The 16,909-nt window shown below is 42.8% G+C and overlaps 1 protein-coding gene across 1 annotated transcript in view; it reads left to right on the top strand.

Moving 5' to 3' along the window:
• The first annotated feature begins 11,597 nt into the window (after nt 1-11,597).
• Nucleotides 11,598-16,909, top strand: part of PECAM1 (platelet and endothelial cell adhesion molecule 1) — a 74,520-nt gene continuing 69,208 nt past the window's right edge. The window contains exon 1 of the mRNA XM_058561384.1: nt 11,598-11,666. The gene's annotated coding sequence lies outside the window, so the exon portion shown is untranslated. The remainder of the gene's footprint in view (nt 11,667-16,909) is intronic.

Here is a 16,909-nt window from a genome sequence, read left to right as displayed (position 1 = left end):
TTGGAAAAGGTCAACAAAATTGACAAATCTTTAGCTAGACTCACCAAGAAAAAAAGAGAGAAAGCACAAATAAGTAAAATCAGAAATGAAAGAGGAGAGGTTACAACAGACACCTTGGAAATACAAAAGATTATAAGAGAATACTATGAAAAGCTATATGCCAACCAATTCGACAATCTGGAAGAAATGGATAAATTCTTAGAATCATACAACCTTCCAAAACTAGATCAAGAAGAAGTAGAGAATTTGAATAGACCAATCACCAGTAAGGAGATCGAAACAGTAATCATAAACCTCCCCAAAAATAAAAGTCCAGGACCAGACGGCTTCCCTGGTGAATTCTACCAAACATTCAAAGAAGACTTAATACCTATCCTTCTCAAACTCTTCCAAAAAATTGAGGAGGGGGGGAAGCTCCCTAACTCATTCTACGAAGCTGACATTACCCTGATACCAAAACCAGACAAGGACAACACAAAAAAAAAGAAAATTACAGGCCAATATCACTGATGAACATCGATGCAAAAATCCTCAACAAAATACTAGCAAATCGCATACAACAATATGTTAAAAAGATTATACACCATGATCAAGTGGGATTTATTCCAGGGATGCAGGGATGGTTTAACATTCGCAAATCAATCAACGTAATACACCACATTAATAAAATGAAGAATAAAAATCACATGATCATCTCAATAGATGCAGAGAAAGCATTTGACAAGATACAGCATCCGTTTCTGATAAAAACTCTGAATAAAATGGGTATAGAAGGAAAGTATCTCAACATAATAAAGACCATATATGAGAAACCCACAGCTAATATCATCCTCAATGGTGAAAAACTGAAAGCCATCCCTCTAAGAACAGGAACCAGACAAGGATGCCCACTGTCACCACTCCTATTTAACATAGTACTGGAAGTCCTAGCCAGAGCAATCAGGCAAGAGAAAGAAATAAAAGGGATCCAAATTGGAAAGGAAGAAGTGAAACTGTCACTATTTGCAGATGACATGATTTTATATATAGAAAACCCCAAAGAATCCACCAGAAAACTTTTAGAAGTAATAAACGAATATGGTAAAGTTGCAGGATACAAAATCAACATACAAAAATCAGTTGCATTTCTGTACACTAACAACGAAGTAGCAGAAAGAGAAATTAAGAATACCATCCCATTTACAATTGCAACAAAAAGAATAAAATACCTAGGAATAAACTTAACCAAAGAGGTGAAAGATCTGTACACCGAAAACTATAAAACATTTCTGAAAGAAATTGAAGAAGACACAAAGAAATGGAAAGATATTCCGTGCTCTTGGATTGGAAGAATTAACATAGTTAAGATGTCCATACTTCCTAAAGCCATCTATAGATTCAATGCAATCCCTATCAAAGTTCCAACAACATTTTTCACAGAAATAGAACAAAGAATCCTAAAATTTATATGGAACAACAAAAGACCCCGAATAGCTAAAGGAATCCTGAGAAAAAAGAACAACGCTGGAGGTATCACATTCCCTGATTTCAAAATATACTACAAAGCTATAGTAATCAAAACAGCATGGTACTGACACAAAAACAGACACACAGATCAATGGAATAGAATCGAAAGCCCAGAAATAAACCCACACATCTATGGACAGCTGATCTTTGACAAAGGAGCCAAGAACATACAATGGGGAAAAGAAAGTCTCTTCAACAAATGGTGTTGGGAAAACTGGATAGTCATATGCAAAAAAATGAAAGTAGACCCTTACCTTACACCATACACAAAAATTAACTCCAAATGGATTAAAGACTTGAATGTAAGACCTGAAACTGTGAAACTTCTAGAAGAAAACATAGGCAGTACGCTCTTCAACATCGGTCTTAGCAACATCTTTTCAAACACCACGTCTGACCGGGCAAGAGAAACAACAGAAAAAATAAACAAATGGGACTACATCAAACTAAAAAGCTTCTGCACAGCAAAGGAAACCATCAACAAAACGAAAAGACAACCTAACAATTGGGAGAAGATATTTGCAAACCATACTTCTGATAAGGGCTTAATCTCCAAAATATATAAAGAACTCATGCATCTCAACAACAAAAAAACTAACAACCCAATTAAAAAATGGGCAAAAGACCTGAACAGACATTTCTCCAAAGAAGATATACAGATGACCAACAGACACATGAAAAAATGTTCAAAATCACTAACTATCAGGGAAATGCAAATCAAAACTACAATGAGATATCACCTCACGCCCGTCAGAATGGCTATAATTAACAAGACAGGAAACAACATGTGTTGGAGAGGATGTGGAGAGAAGGGAACTCTCATACACTGCTGGTGGGAGTGCAAACTAGTGCAGCCACTATGGAAAACAGTATGGAGATTCCTCACAAAATCAAGGATAGAACTACCATATGATCCAGCTATTCCACTGTTGGGTGTTTATCCAAAGAACTTGAAAACACCAATTTGTAAAGGTACATGCACCCCTGTGTTCATTGCAGCGTTATTCACAATAGCCAAGACTTGGAAGCAACCTAAGAGCCCATCAAGGGACGAATGGATGAAGAAGCTGTGGTATATATACACAATGGAATACTACTCAGCCATAAGAAATGATGAAATCCAGCCATTTGTGACAACATGGATGGACATTGAGGGTATAATGCAAAGTGAAATAAGTCAGAGGGAGAAGGCCAAATACCGTATGATTTCCTTCATTAAGTAGTAGATAATAACAACAATAAACAAACACATAGGGACAGAGATTGGATTGGTGGTTACCAGAGGGGAAGGGGGAGGGAGGAGGGTGAAAGGGATAATTCAGCACATGTGTGTGGTGATGGGTTGTAATTAGTATTTGGGTGGTGTACATGGTGTAATCTATGCAGAAATAGAAGTACAATGATGTACACCTGAAATTTTTACAATGTCATAAACCAATGTTACTGCAATAAACAAAAAATTAAAAAAAAAATCTATGTAATGTCAAAAAAAAAAAAAATAAATGTTACATTAGCTTCTTCAAACTCAAAAAAAAAAAAAAAGTAAAGCCACATATTCCGGTGTCACCAGTCTGAAGTAGGGAGTGGTGGGGGCTTCCCAAGAGAGGTAGCTGTGACCTGGCTGGGCCACTTGGGTTACTGATTCTTGTTGCCACCTAAGGTTGGCCCTGTAGATCTCACACTGTGGACAGGTGCCCTCTCTGTGGGGAAGCCAGGTCCCTGCCCGGGTACGAGTTCTTCCAGGACATCGTCCAACCTCCAGTACTAACTCACCCCAGGTCCTCCTTGCTCAGGCTCCCCAAGTCCCAGGCTGTGGTGGTCACTCATTCCTAGTTCCACACCTAGCCACCGCTGGGGGTCTGAGCAGAGCCAGGGCCTGCTGCCGTCACCCCCACTTCCTCCGTGTCTGGCCGCCACTGTCTAGAAGCAAATCAGCTTATTTAGCGCTCGGTTCATAAAAGGCTTTTATTCCCTTCTGACAGTAAAAATTACTTCTCAGGCACCTACTCTTCTAAAACAGTCGACACTCAGTGACTGACGGTGATTTTCATACTGTGGTTATCAGCGGCAATTTCTTTCACTAAATAAGAGGGAGAGAAAGAGCCCCACAAGTTTAATCTCCGGTGGGATGACCCTTAATGCCAGAATTTCTACTAAAGGGAATTGGAGGTTTCGTTTTTGACATTTTGCCCAGCAGCATCTCATCCATCCTTGCATGGGCAGAGGGTGGGTCTGGGTCCCTGAGAACTGTCTTGCCTGGAAGGACCGGGGCCTTTCAGAAAAGCTGATGTGTGTGGGACATTTCTGTGTGTGGAACTTTCAGCTGACACAGGAAGCTTGCAGACCGCAGATCAGATACAAAATCAACAGGGGAAACCAGAGGAAGTGCTGCTTACAGCTGTTAGCAAACGTTGCTAAGGAGCGCATTAGCGAGGCTGCAGGAGAGTAGTGTGTCAAAGATTACGCAATAAATCAGAAATGAAGTCTCAAATGGAAAAAGAAAAAGTTCATCCATGGATCTGGCACTTTCCTTGGGGCCCAAATCATGCCACATTGTTATGGTCCACAGTAATCCACCATATTGATAAGATTAATAACAATAAATACAGTCATACAAACAGCAAAGTTAGTGGATTCCCTTCTGTTGTCTAAGAGCTTTACACTGATAATCTCATTTAATCCTTACAAAACCTCTATGAGGTGTACAGAGGTATTATTAAATATAGTTAACAACCAGTAGAGTAATATAAATATATCTCAGTGTGTGAATCGCAAGTTTAAAAATATATTCCACCACCACCCCTGCTTTATCTCTAAATAAAACTAAGTTATATTACAAAACTACTTAACAAGTGATATAAATTTTTGTGCAAATCGTTAATTGAATCATTCTCATCATTTCCAATATTTTGTTGATGTTTAGAAATGGTGGGTGTGGTTTTCTGAGACAGGCTCTCTGTCTGGAATGATCTGACATGGGGAACTGCCTTGAAATTTTCCAATGAATTCCTTGAAATTGGTGGACATTGGATGATGTGTAGTCTCAATAAATAGAAAATTTGTCTTCACATCAATGATATTGTTCATAGTGTTAAATCTTCAACCCCTGATGAACAATAACAATGACAAAATTTTAAAATGTTCCAGGCCTTATAATGCTGTTTGAAAATTTTCTGTATCCAATATTTCTATTATCTTATATTTCTAAGTCACAAAAATCGTTCAATCCATTGGGTTAATTTTATTTATCCTCCCACAGAACTTTACAAATACCATTTGGTAAAGTGTCAAGAGTCAATATATTTAAATGACTTTAGAATTCATTTATTTTCACTTTTGCCCTCAAACAACAAATGTATTTACATATAGTAATTTATGTAAAAACAATATAGTTTTTCTCTTGGAATTGATATTTTGTTTTGTTACAAGCAGCGTGCTATATTTCTTCATTTTTATAGTATCTTCCACTTCTCTTTCATTCATCAAATTAATCTTGTAAATCTAAAAGTATTAAAATCTCTGTTAGGATATCACTCATTGAGAATAAACCTCCCTAAAATGTTTCACTTTCCAAAGATTTTACCATTTCCAATTAAAATGAACATGCAAGACTTTGTAGTTTCCAAACTATTTGCGCAGCTGCAGCACCGCAAGCTCCGCATAAGTTCCCACAGCCTCTAGTTTTCATTATCTTGATTTCCAAGTCTTGAGATATATTACGTAATTGTTGCCAATGTTTATTAATGAAAGATGGTAAGTAAAAAGTTTATCAGGGGCCGGCCCCGTGGCTTAGCGGTTAAGTGCGTGCGCTCCGCTGCTGGTGGCCTGGGTTCGGATCCCGGGTGCGCACCGAAGCACTGCTTCTCCGGCCATGCTGAGGCCGCGTCCCACATACAGCAGCTAGAAGGATGTGCAGCTATGACATACAACTATCTACTGGGGCTTTGGGGGAAAAATAAATAAATAAATAAAATTATAAAAAAAAAAGTTTATCAGGAAAATACTTCAAGTGATTACATTATTCACATCTTTCATTACATCTCTCAGAGATGACTATGGAGGGTTAGACCCGTCTGTCTGAGGACAGGTTCCTGAGCAACAGAGCCTGAGATGGGATTCTTGAGAGTGTGATTTATTGAGGGAGTGATGGAAGGAGACTGGCAAGTAGGACAGGACGGGGGAAGCAACCAAGCAAAGATAAGGGTTCAGCTGAAGTTGACCCACTGCCTGACCCCCTAGGGAGAGCTGGGTTGTGAGTTGTACCACGGCGTTTGATCCATCTTGTGGCAAGGGAGCTGGGTTTTTACCTCCCACATCGTTCAGTCATTGCTCTTGGGCCTAACAGGGTATAAGCATAGAACTACCCAGGCCTCTCTGGACAAGCTGTCCTCCAGGAAGGGTGAGCCACTCTTACCCAGTCTGGAGAAGGGGAGCTGGGCCTGCTCAACAGTATTTGCCCACCACCCAACCAAAGGGTCTGGAAACTCTTCCTAAAATCTTGGCTGAAACTCCAGATTTCCTCTCTACCCTTCTCTAGTCCTGCTACTCTGTACAAAATCCAGTAAGGTTTTTGTGTAACATCATTGAAACCATACTTCTCAAATTTGGATATAGTATTTCAGATGTTCCTTCCCTTTTAAGAGATGAACAAAAACCAATAAACTATTTTCAAAGTGTTGGATTTTACATTTTAAGTAACTTTAAAATATATATTATGGAAATAGTTGAAGCTTTGGGGAAAATGATGGAAATTTTATTGCCTTAATTTATAAATTTTCCAAAATTTGTTTTCTTATTTCAATAGTTAACGGTTTACAGAAAGCAAGGCTGTTAATTTAGGTCACAATGATACACCCATGCTTTTTTTATTCTATTTTGAAATTCTATTAATTTCATATCTAAAAATACTTAATTATTTAAAACTATACATTAGACTGTGTTAAAAATTCTGAGAGCATTTTCTGAATATTCTCACTTGCTTTATAAATACAATTTTGATGTAAAATTTTCCAGAGTTTTTATTTCAATACCTAGGTAAAACAGGCTTAAGGTATTCTTTCCACTATTTTGCTCACTGAGATTGTAGAACTTATTAAAGCAATGAGCTTTGCCAGAATATGATGACCATTCTGATTAAATATATTTAGTATTTTCAGCTTTTCACATTATAACTTCTGAGCCCCATTTATTCACAACACAACTTCTGAGTGCTGTCCATATTTTTTTGTTATAATAATCAGATCGTTTTCCATTCCAGAAATAGAAATCATTTATTTTATTTTGTACTGTTTCTTGTACAATGTACAAGACATTCTGAGCTATTCTGACTCAGGCACCATAGCAGAAGATGTTCTAGGCTGCAATCCACTAGTCCTTTCATTTTTTTTTTTTTTTGTGAGGAAGATCAGCCCTGAGCTAACATCTGTTGCCAATCCTTCTCCTTTTTTTCCTCTTTTTTCTCCCCAAAGCCCCAGTAGATAGTTGTATGTCATAGTTGCACATCCTTCTAGTTGCCGTATGTGGGAGGCGACCTCAGCATGGCTGGAGAAGCAGTGCGTCGGTGCACGCCTGGGATCCGAACCCGGGCCGCCAGCAGCGGAGCGCGCGCACTTAACTGCTAAGCCACGGGGCCGGCCCCCTTCATTTTTTATTTGTTCCCACAGATTCTGTACTTAGTTCAATAGTGCCCTCCAGACTTCATATCTACCCAGAGCCTTAGAATGTGAGCTTATTTGAAAACGAGGTCTTTGCAGATGTAATTAGTTAAGATGAAGTCATATAAGCCTTATAAGAAGGCAGCTTGCGTGGCCGGTGGGTGGTGTAGCAGTTAAGTGTGCATGCTCCACTTTGGTGGCCCAGGGTGCAGGTTCAGAACCCCGGGCGCGTACCAATGCACCGCTTGTCAACCCATGCTGTGGCGGCGTCCCATATAAAGTAGAGGAAAATGGGCACAGATGTTAGCCCAGGGCCAGTCTTCCTCAGCAAAAAGAGGAGGATTGGCAACAGATGTTGGGCTAATCTTCCTCACAAAAAAAACAAAAAAAAAAGAAGGCAGCTTTGTGGTTCTTTGTAGGGGCAGGAGCTGGCAGGGGCTCCAGTTCTCCTGTGTCCAGGATGGCCTGGGCTGCTGCCGAGGAGGTGGCTCCGTCCCTGGGCCCTGGAGTGATGTCCACTGACGCCCCGCCCTGTCTCAGGGAAGGGGGTGCTGAGGATTCCTGGAAGATCGGGTCAGCTCACAGGCCAGCTGCCAACCTCACCCCCCTTCTCCTGATTCTTCTTGGGACTTGCTCCATCTGTCCACCGCTGTGAACAGTGAGCTTTGGTGTTCATGCCTGGACTGGGCTGGTGACCTCCCAATTGTGGGGGTCACCATTCAGGAACTACATTATGTAGTTGTAGTTGGGGGCTTTCCTGCCTCTCTGAGTTTGCTGCACTCTCATCCAGAGTCTTTCAAGAAACGAAGGGAAAGATCTAACACGTACTGAGCACCTCCTCGCCAGGGATCAGCCCATCAAATGGGCCAACTCCCCCCATTCTCATAATAACCCTGTGAGTTGTTCTGTTTCACAGATGGAAAAACCGTTCAGGAAGAGACCTAAGTCTCCAGCTGGTAGAGGCAGATCTGGGGTACTAACCAAGATGCTTAGCCACACCTAGCTGTGGTAGATTGTCCTTAGAAGGCTAAACCACCTCTCCCTCTTCCTCTACCCGTGATCTCTGAGGGCCTACCCTCAGAGGAAATTTACTTTAGCACATGTTAAAACCTTTATTTCTTGGAAGAAATTTGAATTGTCTTCTACCACACCAGCCAACATCAGAATTCCTGTATTTGCACCCAGAGCTGTGTTGTGTAGACCTAGAATCTTCCCTCTAGATCAACAGGTGTGCAAAGATAGGCATAGGGCATCCATGCAGCTTTGCTTGTAATCATGAAAAACTGCAAACTCCTAAGTGCCCATCAATTGGGAGCTAGTTATTAAAATTATAGGAGTTCCTTACAATGGGATATTTTTTTTACATCCTGTTCTTTTGTTAAACAGCTTTATTGAGATATAATTCATATACCATAAAAATTAAAGCATACAGGTCAGTGATTTTTAGTATAGTCGCAAAGCTGTGCAACCATCACCGCAATCTAATTTTAGAACATTTTTGTTACCCTGAAAAGAAATCCCATCCATGATGAAATATTTTGGAGCCATTTTTTAAAAATGAGGTAGTTCTGTATGTATTTAAATAAAAATATATTCGTGATGAGCGAAAGGTCCAAAAAAGTATATTGCAGAAAATATGTAAGATATCCCATTTATTTATAACAGTATATATATGTATATATATACGCACACACATGTCTACACATAATAGTGTTTTTGTATTTGTTCATTCATTAGTTTACTTATATATGCATGGAGTGCTATGTCAGAAGCAAGCGATGGGAAAGTTTTATTTTAAATACCTATTTATATACTATTTATATGCTATATAGTTTATATAATATTTTTACATCAATGCTATGTTTCTAGTATGAATAATAACCAAAAATGAAATAAACAATGGAGGTGTCCAAAGCTGATAAAGAGGTGTTTAGGAGAAGCTGCTGCTGCTATTTTTCAAAGTAAAAGAAATGAATTTTTTGTGTCTAACCTAGTATTCCATTAGATGGCGCCATTGTAAAATTTCTGTAGTTTCAAATGGACCAGAGAAGGAACAGATGGCCCATTAACTGTTCAGCCTGTAACGACTTATTTTTATTTTTGCTTGCTTTTCCTTTAAGTCACTTGAAAAAGAAAAGAAGTTATATCTCCCTTCAGAAATCCCCTACTATTTCAAGCCAATGGGGGTAAATGAAATGAGGTGCTTATTAAAGGAATTTAGTCACTTGATGAAAAATACTGTCAAATGCATGTGAAGACTAGCCCTTGGGAACAGGTTACTTTCTCTCAGTCCTGTAGAAATCCACCACTGGTATCCTGATTACCAGAAGTGCCGAATGCTGTCTACTACTTTGCAATTTTCCATAATTCTGAGCAGGTTGAGATTCCTACCTTTTCACCATCAACAACCCCTCCATTATTTTTATTTTGTAAACTTCATTATTGGGAGGATTTTATCCCAAATGGCATTTACTAAGTCATTAATGGTTCTTCTATTTTGTATTTACGTGTGCATGTATTTGATTAATTAAAGTTTCTAATAGACAAAGGGACAACCTTGCTAGGTTGACAGAACTCCCGGTGGTAAGAACAAGGGCCCTGGGGTCATCCCTGACGGGCCGGGGTGCTGTGGGTGAGTTACTGTAGCTGTACCGAGCTCGTAGGACTGAGCCACAGTGCGTATAAATAAATCCCTTAGCACACCACAATAAACGCCAGTTACTGTCATGAGCATTTTATTCAGCATGTGCCGCCTCATCCTCAGGCGGCCACTTGGAATCTCTTTCACTGACCCACCCATCACTTACCCTGAGAACCCCCCCGCGTTGGGCACTGTTGGTCTAGGTTTAATTTACCTCTGAGCTGACAGTGAGAATGCTCACAAGAGCTTCTCTTCCCCGCCTGAAATGCCCAAATCACCCCGTGTATATAGGTGGTGAGCCAAGCAACAGGATTCTTAGGTTTACAGATTTACCAACTCTCACTGAGCATCCACTGTTTGAGGGCAGGTTTTGTGAAATCCTCTGGTACCAAAATGGTACCACGGAACTAAAGAGCACAGAGTGGAATGTGGATGAATCCTTTTCATTCAGAAAGAGTCAGTTTGCAGATTTCAGATGGGGTGAATTTAAAGAACAGATAATCATAGTTTTGACGGTTGGTCAGAATTTGGTACCTGGATTGCTTAGAGCCAGACCTACCAGCAGATGGGCTCACATGTACCACGGACGGGTGCAGCTATGCTAATTCTAAAGAGGTAACGTTCTCTTCTTGGCTGCAAAATGCAATTCCATATGCAAACCCCACTGATAGAGGAAAGTTAATTTTATTGGAAGAGGTGAAAAAAGTTTCTCCTGCACAGGAGGGAGACAAGAATTTTTCTTTTTGCTTGATGATATTAGTGTGTGTTGTCTGTGTGTTGGTGGGTGGGTGTGTACGGAGCTTGCAGTTCTTTAGATGGTGGCCTCCTTAAGAACAGGGAAGTGTCGTACTCATTTTTGTAGCCCCTGCCCCGCCTGTGCAGGGCAGTGGGTCCCAGCCCAACCAATGAGAGTTGAATTACTGGGCAGCAATTAGCGAGGCGAGGTGGGGGTGATTTTAGCGTTTGGAGCGCCCAGCAAACAGAGACCTGCTCCAAACTCCCTGGTTTGCCCTGTGGTGTTTCTGACCCTGAGGTCTTGCCCTCTGCAGGCCCCAGGCCCCGGGAAAACAGAGCTATGGGGACTGTTTAGAAGATTTTCCACCCTGGTGATTTCTGTGGGTTCCTGGGCTAGTGGGGTGGTTTTTATGATTGTATTTTGCCAGGGGTGAGAGTGGGGAGGGAGTGGAGAGAGTATGCAGAAGGGAAAGTTGTACTTTTCTTTAAGCATCAATATTATTCTAGGCACAGTGCTAAATTAACAGCTAAGTATAATTTACATACCATAAAATTCACCCATTCTACATGTACACTTCAATGACTTTTACTTAGGATTGCCAGATCCTAACTAATAAGATGCCCCATTAAATTTGAGCTTCAGATAAACAACAAATACTTTTTTAGTATAAATATGTCCCATGCAATATTTGGGATGTACTTATAGTGAAAATATTATTTGTTGCTTATCAGATATCCAAATTTAACTGAACTTCCTGCATTTTAATTTGCTAAGTTTCAGAACACTGTATTTCATAAGTATATAGAGCTGTTGCAACCGTCACCACAATTTGGTTTTAGAACATTTCCATCACCCACCAAGTTCCCTCCTGCCCATTTGCAGTCAACCCCTGTTCACCCCCAAGTCCCAGGCCCTGCCCCCTTCCCACACCCATCTACCTTCTGTCTCTGTAGATTTGAGGAAGGCTGTATCTTTAGGTGGAGAGACTTGGCTGTTATGCAACTTAGTTTAGAATCTAAATATTTGCATGAAGAATTTGGTTTCGTTTTTTCAAGCGAAACCACAGAGGAGACCGGGCTGCCCAATGTGGGATTTGGTTTGTCTTTGCCATCGGAGCAGCCTCTCACAGGTATGTGGGTTGTTTGAATCTCTTGGTGTTTATAGACTGCCTGGGTAACCCAGCTGTGGTAAGGCCGAGAGCCTCTGGCCTGACACTGAGAGTGGGGATCCTTTCCAGGCCCAGCCAGGGCAGGGCAGGAGGTTGGAAGGGACTCTCAGGCGAGCAGAGGGGGCCATTCAAGGACACTGTACGTTATAGTGGCAAAATGCTGGTCCTTGGCCACCTAGGCCCTGTCTTGAAGTGACTTAACCAAATGAAATATTATGTGTCCAAATGCCTAACGTGTGCCTAGTACATAAACAGTAGCTGGAGAACAACCTCCCATGAATTCAGAGTCCATTTGACACACATTGCTGAGCACCCACTGAGGGCTGACGCATCTCCATCTGGGGCTACGCATGAAAGGTGGGCCCCGCTTTAAGAAAGTTAAGTCTTTAGCAACTACTGTTTACTGAGCACTAACCGCGTCCCAGCGTTTTCTAAGTGCTTTATGTGTGTTAATATCTAATCCTCACAGATGAAGGCAGATACTATCATTCTCCCCGTCTTGCCTCTGAGGAAGTGGAGGCTCAGGGAAGTTAAGTAAGTCCCCCAAGGTCACACAGCTAGTCGGGGTCTAGAAAAGCCTTTTCTTACCACTACCCTGTATTGCCTCACGATATTTCATGGTAAGTTCTGTGGGAGCCCAGAGAGCAAGGTGAATGAGCCACTGGGAAGGAGGGGTCAGGCATCTCCCCTCTGGGTAGTTAGGTGACCAAAGAATCATGGAACAGCATTCCAAGCAGAGAGAACAGCATACGCAATGGTATGAGGCAAGAGAATGCGGCATGATGAAGAGTGACCCAGGAGGCTTGGGACAAATGACATTTCAGAGCATTTCAAAAAAACTGGAATTTTCCTTGGGAAAAATAGTTTGATTTTGGCAAGATAAAGAGTCTCAGATGAGAGCTGTGAAGACCTTCGGGAGCAACTTGCAGCAACTGTCTTAACTTGGTGAGTTGTCTCAGGCTCATCTCTCTCCCTCACTGGGCCTGTTCTTCTGTTGTAAAAGGGCTAATAATACCTATGCTGCAGGGCTCACATAATAGAACACAGGATCGTGCAGGGACTAATGTAAGATAATGAAATGGAATAACGTAAGTGACATGCCTTGGAGAGCTTTAAAGTCAGCACGTGTGACATTGTGCTGGGCCCGCCAGGTTGCCCGGGCGCCTGTGCCCAACATATGCCTTTAAGAGGAGCCGAAACCCCTTCCCTTCCGCGCTCAGTAGCAGAGGACTTTCAGTGTAGATTTCTAGCTGGCAGAGACCTCCTCTTCTTCCTCTATCTGTGGTTCTGGAGGCTCCGCCTGGAGAGGCGCCAGGCATCTAACCCACTGGAGTTGGGAATGTGTTTGCAGGGAACCAGAGGAAGGGAAAAATCCTCTTGCTAACTCTCCCTCGCTGGCTTCCTGGTGATTTATCGCTATGGAGACTGAGCTCTTTTCCTCTTTGCTGCCGGCTGGCTGGGGCACACATTGTTGATGCCGTTGCTGCACAGATCAGAAGTTCCTTCCTCTTTCCTGTTGCAGAAATGCCACAGTCACCACCGTTGTCCAAGAACTGCAGCTCACACCTGAAGAGCCCGATCTTGGGAAAAACAATCTCATTTGATTCCCCAGGGGTCATGGGGGCCTTCTGGATAAGCGGTGGAGGCCTGAGAACAATGCAGCCTCCGGGGCTGAACGGGGCCCTGCTTTTCCCCTTCCTTCAGCCTTCCTACCCGCATTTTAAAAGTGGATTTACAGGCAGTCGCAGGTAGTATTGTGTTAGGCAGAAGAAAACGTCAACTCAAAGTCTCTTTGTGCAGGCAAGGCCTTCTGCGAGGGCAGGGCAGACATGATTACCGGCAGGGCAGAGCCCCCTTCCACTGCATGTGCCCACCCACTTGTGCAGACCCCAGAGAATTTGTTCTTGGAGGGTAAGGCTTGCGGATGGAGTGCAGATGCGGGTACAGGAGAGGGGAGACGCAGATGGTGTGGAGATGCCGGTGGAGGAGAGATGCGGATGCAGGGGAGATTAGTATCAGGGGACATGGCACACCTGTGTCATCATCAGTCACTTCCACGTTCACATGGGTTTCAGGTGTTGTCAGCTGGCGGCCTGGTGAGAGCTGGCTGTGCTGGGGTTGGTCCAGCACTCAGACCATTCCTTAGAGGCCGGTGCCTGGGTCAGAGCACCCTGGGCCTGACATCACGCATATTGTGCCAGGTCCTGGGTGTGAGGACAGCGGGCAAGTGGTGAGTGGGGATCCCAGAGACAATGAAGGAAGCTCCCCGGCTGGGAAGTCCTGAGACACTGGCTGGTCCACCCCCTGGCTACAGGGCCAGATGCTGGCCAACCTCAGGGTCCTTCGGAGCCTTCTCTGTAAGTTGAGCAAAGGGATGGCTCTCTTGGCCTCATCCTATGAGGGGAAGAGGGGACTAAGGACACCTCACATTTACCTATTTCACTGTTCAAGTGGTCCATCTAAGAATAATTTTCTAGGTGAAACGGGTCTTGAAATTATCCGAGAGGGAAACGTTTCATTTAGGAGCTAGTGCATTTCAGTGCATCTCTAGAATAATGTTCAAAAATCCCACTTTACCTCCTTGAATATCCAAGATCTGTCCTAGGTCTCAAAATATTCCTGTTCACTTTCCATCCAGAATGTCCCTTTATTTGGGGCATGTTTGCTCCTTCTCACCCTGAGAGAGGATTTCCAAGGTTCTTCCAGGTTCTAAGCAGCAGTGTGAAAATTCATGCTTTATTTTTGTCAGCAAAGCAGCCTGAACCCCTGGACCCCAGGGGAGCCCCGACCTTAGGGAAAAGCAGATGGTGACAGAGATAGTTCTGCCAAATGCCTTCAGAGCAGCTCAGCTCACCCCTTCCTCTTGGCATGAGAGAAGGAGCTTCTTTCCAGTTCTCCCTGGTTCGCTCTGCACACTCATAAAACCAGCAGAAACAAAGATGCTCAGCCTCCTCCTCACCACCCTGAAGGGTCTCACTTCCCATAAGACCTCAAGAGATTTGGAGGGGCCCCCTAATGCAGTAATCCCCCAACATTGACATTAATATGACCCGTCGATCTTAATCTCCCCAATTTTACTTGTACTCATTTGTGTCTGTGTGTGTGAAGTTCTATTCATCTTCATCACTTGTAGGTTCATGTATCCACCGCCACAGTCCAGATACAGTTCCCGTGCCACAGGGATCCCTCCTGTTGCCCTTACATAGCCACACCCACTTCCTTCCCTGCTCCCATCTTCAACCTCTGGAAACCACTAATCTGTCCTCCATTTCTCAAATTTTGTTATTTCAAAAATGTTATGCAAATAGAATCACATTTTTGGGGACTGTTTTTTTTTTCATTCAGCATATTTCCCTGGAGATTCATCCAAGTGGTGGTATCAGTAGTTTGTTCCTTTTTATGGCTGAGGAATATTCCCTGGTATGGATGTACCACTGTTTATTTAACCATTCACTCATTAAAGGACATCTGGGCTGATTCCTCTTTTTCAGGAAAGCTGGAATTACAAATGAAGCTGTTGTGAACATTCATGTACGGATTTTTGTGTGAACATGTGGTTTTTATTTCTCTGGGTAACTGCTCCATTTTTTAAACAGCTCTAATTAAAGCAGATCCTTCTTCCTCACACACACGCACAAAAAGAAGCAGATCCTTGTGGTCTGTGAGGGATCCATTTGGAGACCCAAATGTGTTCTCACATTCTCAATATTAGAAATGTTTATACAGGCTCCCAGCTTGGTCCTAAATCACATGAATCTCATGTCTGTCTAGAAGCACCGTTTCCTGTGCATATACATATCCCAACTTGGCTGCCTTTTTTATTTGGATGTATCTATTTATTTTAATTTAGTTTAATCAGGTAATGAAGCTGTAAGGAAACATTAAGACAGTTGTATAGAACAAGTTGAAGAATTACATCCTAGAATAACTTGGTGAATAAATATTTCATATTCTGTGTATTTCAACTTTTTCACACTTTGACCCCTTCAATCTTTGTCCTAAGCCAAAGATTTTCCTATTGTGGGGCATTTCAAGAAGCCCTGAAATGGTTTTCTTCCAGAGGCTCTGTGCAAGGAGTCAGGGCTCAGGCCTGGTCAGGCAACCAGCATTCCAATGAACTTTACCACTGAGACAAGCTGTGGGATCTTGAGCAAGTGCACTAACCTCTCTGAGTGTCTTGGTTTTCTCCTGTAAAATGAGGGTAATACCAGCATCTGGTTCATAGGATTAAATGAGACAATCCACAAAGAAGTGCTAAACGCTAGGTAAATTTTAGCAGAAGCCCCACTCCAAATCTCTTGAGAGTCGTGCTGCCCTTCACTGAAGGTTGTGTGAAGGAGGTTGTGGGGAGAGAGTTATATCACATTTCCCAGAGAAAAACTCGCTGAAGGTCTTCTGTACCTAGCTTCTCCCTCAAATCAAGTCCCCGCCGCCCCTCCCACAGTCAGCCGGTCAGTCTCGCTGTCGCCCCCACTCCCAGATTGTCTCCTTTCTTCCTCAGTTCTGTGCGTCTCATCCATAGTTTTTGTCATTCTGCCACCCCAGCTGGCACCACAACCCCTGGAATGAGGTCTGTGAGCACTCAGGCTGCGTTTTTCCTTTCCTTCTTGGTTTTTTTGGTCCTTGTCGTGCTTGCTGTTTGGTCGGTCAGATGGCCCTGCTCAGGGTCACAAGAGGGACACAGATGCATTTTCTTGCTGTCTGGCTGGTCATTCATGAGCTCCAGGAACAAATTCAGGGTCCTTCTTAGCATCAAGCCAGAACTGTGATCCCAGCCCACAAGCAACAGAGGCCACTTAACCACCTTTGCGATGACAATGAGGACAACTGTCTTCTTTCCTTTTCCTTTGTCTTCAACCCTCGCAATCAGCTGGAACGCTGCTCTGGTTCACGGCATTGGTTTTGCCAAATATTTACCTTCTTAGCAGCTTTATCAGTAAGATGAAGAGATGTTCGGTAGCCACAACTTTCCCCTGGCTGCCGGAGTCCTCAGGAACAGGCGTGCAAACTTGCCTCTCGCCAGAGGCCATGTTTGCCCAACTTTGGCCCCAAGGAGACTCCAAAGCCCTCTGGACACGTCTCCCTCTCTCTCAGCTGCCTTTAAAAACCTTCGCGAAACCTTTCCTCACCCGCCGTGTGGCAAAGTTCTAACTGAAATCTACCTCCTTATAATGTCTACCCAAAGGGTGGGAAAAAAGTCTAAT

Source organism: Diceros bicornis, chromosome 18, assembly GCF_020826845.1.
Source record: "Diceros bicornis minor isolate mBicDic1 chromosome 18, mDicBic1.mat.cur, whole genome shotgun sequence".
NCBI lineage: Eukaryota > Metazoa > Chordata > Mammalia > Perissodactyla > Rhinocerotidae > Diceros > Diceros bicornis.
Note: the sequence above shows the minus strand (reverse complement) of the source record. Positions and strands in the feature narration are given on the sequence as shown.